Source organism: Podarcis erhardii (assembly GCF_964252035.2).
Source record: "Podarcis erhardii genome assembly, chromosome: 11".
NCBI lineage: Eukaryota > Metazoa > Chordata > Lepidosauria > Squamata > Lacertidae > Podarcis > Podarcis erhardii.
Genome location: NC_138501.1, coordinates 38,568,854 through 38,577,787, shown reverse-complemented (window position 1 = coordinate 38,577,787; position 8,934 = coordinate 38,568,854).

Below are 8,934 nucleotides of genomic sequence, written 5' to 3'. Positions count from 1 at the left end.
TTACAGAAAAGTGGTGCCAGCTTTGGTGGCAATTTTGGGCAAGGTCTTGCCCAAAATTAGCAGCAATGCCTTCGCCTCTTCTCCGTAAGTGGTGGAGGCAGTAGGGAAGGCAGGGCACCCATGGGGGTGGCATCTTCAGGGTTTCTGCCACTTGAGGTGGTGGCCTCACTCTGTCTAATGGCTGCGCCGACCCTGCTGTACAGAAAGTGTAAAATGATTAGCGATGGAGTGATTGGAGAGGGCTTTTTTTAATGGGCAAGTTAAAAATGAGGAATGCCATGAGGAAGACAAGACAAGATGCAATACTGTCCAGATTAGCACCACATTGACAATTTCTCTTGTTTCTTTCCCTACCGTTCTTCATCAATTAATGAGAAAATAAATTTCATTCAAACTTTATCAAAAGGGAAGGTGAAAGTCCTATGGGTGAGATGCAGGGCTTCTACTGTGCTTACCTTACTTTTGAGGTGGCTGCAGGGTCTTCTGAGTGTCCTTTCTTTCATTCTACAAATCATCTCACTAGTGGTCTGCACTCTGCAGCCTCCCCAGGTGTCTGTGCTTCAGTGAAAGCCCAAGGGAAGATACCATGAGATATCATGTATGACTGCATCATTCACGCAGGCAGATAGCAGCAATAGGACTAACCCTGGATGGGAGGTGGATACAAACTTTAGCCTCCCAAACCTCCTATTTATTGCACCTGCATATGGAGAACAGGAGCTTGTTGAGGAGCTCCACCTGTGGAGACCAAGATAACATTGGGCAGCATTCAGTTCAGTTTTAATCAGAGCAGATCTGGTCCTAGATAGGCCCCATTTGCACAGAACATTCAGGGCTGCATCATACCACTTTAAACAGTCAAATCTCCCCCAAAGAATCATGGGAACTGTAGTTTGTTAAGCTTTTGAGAGTCTTTTGGAGACCCTTATTTCCCTCACAGTTCTCAGAGAGGTTCCTAGGGAAGTCTGGGAACTGTACTTTTAACTAATGTGTTTTCATGTTCATGCTGCTGTTTTATTGAAATTTTATTCCTGTCATTCTAGAAACACATTATATACTGGCTAAATTTTATTTTAACATGTTGTTGGGGTTGTTTGTTTTATATTTTAATATTTTATCCCAATACTTTATTATTACTGTTGTTTTCTGTTTATATTGTCTACCACCATGGAAAATGGACTGGGTACACATTGCAACTTTACTACATAGTATTCTTCCCCTCAAAGAGTTAGTTAATGCTTTTTGGGAATTGTAACTCTGTGAGGGTGAAACTACCATCTCCAGAATTCTTTAAGGTTTAGTATGTGCACAGCCAAAGTCTTACCACACCAACATGTACCTGTACCAACATTCTCCCAGTCTTCCAGCTGCCTAAAAAGCCATTGAAATGGCAGAAATTACAGCAATCCTTTTCCTCCATGTATGCATGTACTTTCAGTTTTACATGAGGCACATGTGTAAGTCTGCAGATGAGGGAATGTGGCAGTGCTGCATGTTTTAGTCATTCCAGGGTACATGGGTATTAGGAGAACTTGCCCCACCTCTGCTGTGCAGTTGCAGTCCAGTTTAATGGGGCATGCCCATTTGGAACTCAAGAAAACACTATCGAAGGAGGCTATGCTAGAAGAGTGATTGGCAGACAAGAGCCTGAGGGTGTAGGAGGCTAGCTGTGATGTCAAATTCTTGTGCCTGGCTGGAATTCACAATTTATTCTGCCCTTGAAAGTCAAATTAGATGGTCCATTAAATATGCGATCGTATGTGAATATAGAATTGTTTGAATAGAAAATATGGATTCAACACCTGCAGCCCTCTTTTCCTTGCAAATCACAGGAGGATGGACGGAGTGGTTAAACCTTTCATTGACCTCATTTTCTTGTTCTTTGCCACAGAAGGCAAACTTCAGAAAATTAAAAATATGCAAATGCAATCAGGTATTTTAACATAGCACCTGAGCATGCAGGAGCTCCATTTATGCATCAGTGAAAAGAAGAGAGAGCTAAAATCTTGCATTGTCATAGCTTTGGTTCATTTGTTTTTAATGATGATGTAGTAGATTTACTAATCCAGGTGTACTTTCAGGAGCAGATCTTCAAAAAGAAGCAGGAATCCACGCTCTCTCTCTCTCACACACAGCCTTTTGGGGGTATACACAGATATTAACCTATTCTTTTTGATTTGTGGTATTAACTCCCACTGCTTTAGCTTCAGATAAATAATCCCCATGTAACAATATATTGCCCAAAAATGGTTGTTTTTTTAATTAAAAAAGGGGAGTGGTGCATGAAATAACTATTCCAACTGCAGAAATTTCTCTATTCCTTTGCATTTCAACTGCCAATCACTGAATCATTCACCAGAAAAGTCTTCCTAAATATGGTTCCTTGGCATTTGCAGGAGTTTCGTTTTCATTTTTTGTATTTTAGGGTATAAATTGAGTTATGGAAATTCATTAATAAATGATATGGCCAACCCATAAAAATTATAACATTGCATTTCCATTAACTTCCAAGTATACACATATTCCATTGATGCCACAGGCTGATCATTTTAATGAAATATTGAAGGCCTCAGGTTAGCATGGGAATCTCACCAAGGCGTCTTTTGAATGGACCTCAAAAAGGCTGCATATCCTTTAAACAATTTTTCAGATATTTGGAAATAATATAACTGGTGTATTGAAAAATGACAGTGTGAGCTATTCGTATCAAGAAAGGGCAGAAACATTCAGGGCTTAATAAGATGTGAAACACAAAACGTGGGCAAAAGACTTAAAACATACAAAGCCATGAGCAGGTTGCAGAAAGCGATTAAGAATAAATGGTTCATTTTTGGGGGAACACATTAATACAAACAGAAGAAGAATAAATTGGAAGTCAACTGCTTAAAATTAATGAACCTAATCTTCCCAGTCACAATGGTGTGACGCTGTAATGGATTTTTGAAATAGGTTTGAGCCAACATGTCCTGTCCCCAGTTTTGGCACCTGATTTCATGAGCCCTGCAGTGCTGTTGGGATCAAGCTTGAGTTGGCAGGAAGAAATGGTGTATGTGAATTGTGGGGACCTGGGTTGAAGGAGGGTGGGCCTCCCCTTTTCACCCAGACTTTGGAAGGGGTGCAGGGATGCTAGCATAGTGTAGACCTTCAGCTGAGGCTCAGAAGGCCTTTAATGAGCTCAGGGTCAGTGGGGCAGGGGGAGAGAATGAGCAGGAAGTGGTGATGACTGAACCAGAGGCAGAACAGGAAGGAGCAGTTATAGAATCATAGAGTTGGACGGTACCCTGAGGATCCCCTAGTCCAACCCCTTGCAATGCAGAATATGCAGCTGTCCCGTATGGGGGTCAAACCTGCAACCATGTCGTTATCAGCATCACAACTGAGCTATCCATGCTGTAACCTAGAACCAGGAACCACCTTCACAGATGGGAGCAGGTTTGCCTCCTACTTGAAGTCTTGGCATTCCCACAAGGCAAGAGTCTTACAAGTGACAGTGCCATGCCTCATCATTAATAATAGTAATAGTAATAGTAATAAATAATTTTATTTATACCCCACCCTCCACGGCCAGAGCTGGGTTCAGGGTGGCTAACACCAATAAAATCACAGTAAAAACATAATAGAGGAAAAAGAGGGGGGGGAGAAAAGGAGGGGGAAAAAACAATTTAAAATACAGGTTAAAATGCAATTTAAGATGCAGCCTCATTTTAAAATAGCTGATAAATCAAGACCATAAGGGTAGGGAAACATAAGGGTCAGAGGGAAACCAAAGGCCAAATGGAACAGCTCTGTCTTGCAGGCCCTGCGGAAAGATGTCAAGTCCTGCAGGGCCCTAGTCTCTTGTGACAGAGCATTCTACCACTTCGGGGTCAGTGCTGAAAAGGCACTGGCCCCAGTTAAAAACCAATCTAACCTCCTTGAGGCTCGGGACCGCCAAAGGGACCTTAAAAGCTTGGTGGGAGGCATGAGGAAACTTGTTGGGACATTGTTGGTGATTCCATCCAGTTTTGAAATCCTTACGCTGCTCCTGAACTCCTGAATTGTCACTCCTCAGCACTGTGCCGGCTGCAAGAGCTGTGGGAGGCGATATTCACACTGGATCGCTAATCTCCACGTGGATCTGTCATGGATGCTTTAGCTGAGATTCCTGCATTGCAAGGGCTTGAACTAGATGACCCTCGGGTCCCTTCCAACTCTACAATTCTATGATTTTACAGTAGGCCAAGGGGCTTGGAGGTAATGTACCACATCGCCTGCTACTGATCACAGTTGCTTTAGACACCGTTGGTTGGATCCAAAGGCTGCATGGGACGTGAATTTTCCCTCCCCCCCCCCCACTTCCTCAGAACAGCATACCCCAAAGTTCAGAGTACTGTCCTAAACTGCATGGATTGTATCACAGGTAGAGATGGAGAGGTTTGGTTCAGTTCACACTGAATGGCGAATCTACATATTTCACACTTTCTGAAACAATATGTGAACCAGAACACAGTCATCCTTTCAAATTTTCACTTCTCTGAATTTTGCAATGCAGTTCTCCAGCCAACTGATGTTTACAACAATGCACATACTAGGGTAATCTGTGCATTGAAATGCACATTAGTGAAATGATATCAAAATGCATTATTGCTTTTGGTGTGTAAAATCGTTTTGGAGAAATGTGTATATTGTATATAAATACATGTCTATCAGGATAAATTCACTGATGAATCTTCATGAGGTCTTTTAAAAAATCACAGTCTGCTATGGAGATGTGGAGAACTGAAGTCTGGGGAAATGAAAAATTGAAATTGACAGATCCCCCCCAACCTTAGTCACAGGAGCTGTAGCAGTGGGAGATGAAAATGGCCTCAAATAGAGCAGAAACTTCCATAAAGTGCCTTCAGCTGATATGGGGCAGTTCCCCTCTCACACTGCAGTCCTCGTGTGCTCCAGCCCAGGCTACTCAGGGGTGCACCGACCATCCAGATAGGCTTTTCCGGGGAGATAAGGGGCTGAAGGAGAGAAGATATGGGAAGGCTGTTTGCACTTCTACTGAATCCATTGACTCTCAACACACATTCCACACACAGATACCCTGCACCAGAGAACAGGGAAAATCAGGCTTCTAGAATGCAGTGGTACTTGGGGGGTGGGGTGGGGCAGAAGCCACTTTGCATGATGGCAGCAAAACAATCCAGTGTTATGGGAAATGGTTATTAGAAAAGACAAATGCTTCCATTTACAACATGCATCACGGTAATGGACTTTATGAATCATTATGTCTCAGTGAGCTAGATTGGTTCTCAACCTTTCTACCATCCTTCATATTGAAACATCAGTTTTTCCCAAGATCCCCCAAAACTAAACCCACAGGTTGTTGTTGTTGTTGTTATGGTTATGTTTTTACTTTGGTAGGCTGGGTGCACCACAAAAATACATGAAAATGGCCTATCTAAATAACCTATCTCAAATTCCAGGTATGCTACACTAAGTTATTATTTCTCTCTCCCTTTTTCTATTACAGTGTTGGGGAAATTGTAGCCTTCTGATTGTTGTTGAATTTTAACTCCCATAAGCTCTAGCCAGTGTACAAAAGGTCAGGGTGATGGGTGTTGGAAGTCAACAGTTTCCCCACCACGGTTATGTGAAATATTGGTTACAATGAGATGTAAGCAGTGGGACTGTACACGAAGTTACAACCAAACACTTGAATTCAGGAAGTATGAGCTAGAGGTAAGTAACAGAGAATGCTTAGATGGGTCTACTAAACTGGCTGTTGGCATCTTTTGCTGTGGAGGAGGACACATCTTCTTGTTCATGACTTGTAATCAGATGGTCTCAGATCCCAGGCAATTATAGATCAACGATCTCAGGTTGTGTCAGGGACTGTGCTGAGGAGGGCTGCACTGAGGAAGAATGGTGGGAGCCACCCCCTCCCCCTGATCCTGAAGCTTCCCAGGAGCAGGAGGACAGTATAGATTTGGAACAGTGGTTTGCAGAGGGACATAGTTCAGAAGGCAGAAGCTGGGAAATACTGGATGGGGAACAGCTAGGAGAAGAAACACTGGAAGAGAGAGAGAGTTAACAGATTCACAGTCTCTGGACAACATTCACCCCCTGTCTCCAAAGTCATGGAGAGCTCAGAAAGTGTCAGAACAGAAAGCGGAGAGGCTACAAACTCAGATTACAAGACATAGGAGTGACCCTTAATTAGGAGTATTGCCATTTCTAGATGTGTTATTTGTTCTCTTGCTGTGATTATTAAAGATTCTAACCGGTAAGACATTCCTTTCATTTGATCTTCTTATCTACTGCCACGGGGGGGGGGGGGGGAGCAAATTCCCCAAAGCCTGACAGGTAGCAAGACTGGGGTGATCTATGCCTCAGAGATTGGAGAGCTGCTTCCAGTCTAAGTACACAGAGCTGATCTAGAGGGACCCATGCTCTGACTCAGTATATGGAAGTTTCACATGTATAGGTAGGTTGGGCCCAAAGTCTCCAGATATGTGAGAATGGCATTTTAGGTTTGTTTCCAACTAAGGTCTACAGAGAGCAATCCTATTGATACTACTATTTAGTCATGCCCATTAATTCCAGTGGGTCTCCTCAGAGCTCTTTGGAGTCTTCTCAGACGGTCAGCCCATCATTTGACAAATACATGTGAGTCTCATCAGGGAGCCAGAACGTAGAGCTTCTGCCAGAGCTTCATTTCCCTGGAGCTCAAACTGCAGTATTTTGTTAATGGGAAATAGTAGTTACCCTGTCAGCTACTACCTAGCCAAGTTTTAGCTTGGTAGACCTGCAGGTCCGATTCTCAGTCACCGTGAAACATATTAGGGGGCATCTGGCAAGTAACTCAGCCTAATTCACGTTTTAGCACAAAATGTTTCACTAGGAGTTCTTTGAAAGCAAGGTTGTGTGCACTCTGAAAAATATATAGGATATGTGAAAGATAGGAACATGTAAGGTTACCTACTTGTTTCAATGAAATTATACCCATGTGTTCAAAAGGATTTGTGTGCAGACCAGTCCCATCCATTGAAGTGAATGGATATTTTCATTGGTGTGATTTTCAAAGCACCTGCTGCAAGTCAGTAAACTGGGTAATTACTTTTCTGATTCTGGAAGTGTTTGTAGGCAGATTTAGATGAGCCAAATGATGCTTTCTTAATTCACAGTCAGATGTAACTGTTTTAGAACAGGAAGTATTTAACTCAGCTTTCAGAGTAAAAGCCATATTAGTCTGTTGCAGCAACGGTAATTTACACAGGCTTACGCCGTAATATATTTCCTTGACTTCCCATGCTACAAGACTCTTGGTTGTTTTAACTTTCTAAGTTTATGATTCGTAACCAGTACAGTGGTACATTGGGTTGCAAACGCTTCGGGTTACAAATGCTTCAGGTTACAAACTCCACTAACCCAGAAGTAGTGAAAGCGCACCTCAGGTGAAGAACGGTTTCAGGTTAAGAACGGACCTCCAAAACGAATTAAGTTCGTAACCCAAGGTACCACTGTACATATCTTGTTAAGTATGCACACAACTAGAGTATACAAATTACCCAGGCCTTTATCATTGTAACATGACTCTCCATAATTGAACCAGTTATATTTCCCCACCTTAGGCCACCAAATAACATGTTTTTCCAGGGATGGGGAAAATCAATCTATCTCAGGAATTCTATAATACAGAATGTGTTTTACAAAATTTGCCACACATTCATTTGACAATGTAAGAAAACATTTAGGAACACATCAAAATAACATGACATACCTTCGTGGAAACACCACAGATCAAATAAAATATTCATGTTTTTTATTGTTTTATATTTTTGTTCAATTTATTAATAATCTTTATATTTATATATATATTTATGGCTTTGAGCAAAGACAAAAGAAAAAAGTCTAACTCATCCCTGATCACACAGTCATTGTAAGAATCAGTTTGATGTATATTGTCTTTTCAGCAGCAACATGATCCAACCTCATCATAAATACATTTCATCCTATACAGATGCAAGATTCCATATTTAAGGGCTTAGTTATATACAGAGAAAAATAGGTTGATTCTCAAAATAGCAATGGATATTCTTTATACAGTATTACAGAAATGAGAGTCATTTGATTCGTAACCTAAATATATATATATACACATTCATACATACATATATGTATATCATTTTATACCCTGTACCATTTTTTGTTAACTTACAAATCTTAGATTTTGCCCACTCTATTACAAAGTCATTAAAAAGGTTTTTTTTAATGGTTTCACTGAAAGACCATGTATGTTAATGTTTCTTTATAGTACTTAAAATAAAATAAACATATGTATAAAAATAGTTCACTACCAACTCCATTATACTCCTATCAAATGTAAACCTTGAATAGTTTTAAGGACCAGAATATGATCGTCTTAAATTGGATAAAATTTATTATCAGTATTAAAATAAAGTCAGGGTTCTATTGTACCAAAAAATAAATGGTCTTGCAGTTTACCCATAGCGTTACATTCCTTGTATGTGATTCATGACCACTCCCATTCAACCACCATCATCATATTCACGGAATAAATTACGTCAATAACTTTATTTCAGTTGGGAACGGGGATTCGCTAAAACCTTTAAGTAGGCATTTGAAATAGCATCAGAGAAAAGGCATAACAGGCAGAATGACTTTGGGCGGCACTCTTGAAGCTACCCTTCCTTCTACAGTGGCCTTATTGGGGACAAAGAGCCTCCTGTAGAGAAAAGACTCTGTACACTTCAAAGACCACCAACTTTGAAACCATCCGTTGGGGTGTCTTCAGAATAAATCCCATTGGAATGGATGCATCTTGCACAGGGAAAACATTCCTGGTGGGTTGTGTTTTTCACTGGAATTAGGACACGCTTAACCTTCAAGTGTATACAAAAGCACCACAACATACACAGATGCGAGGTGCCATTTTGTTCT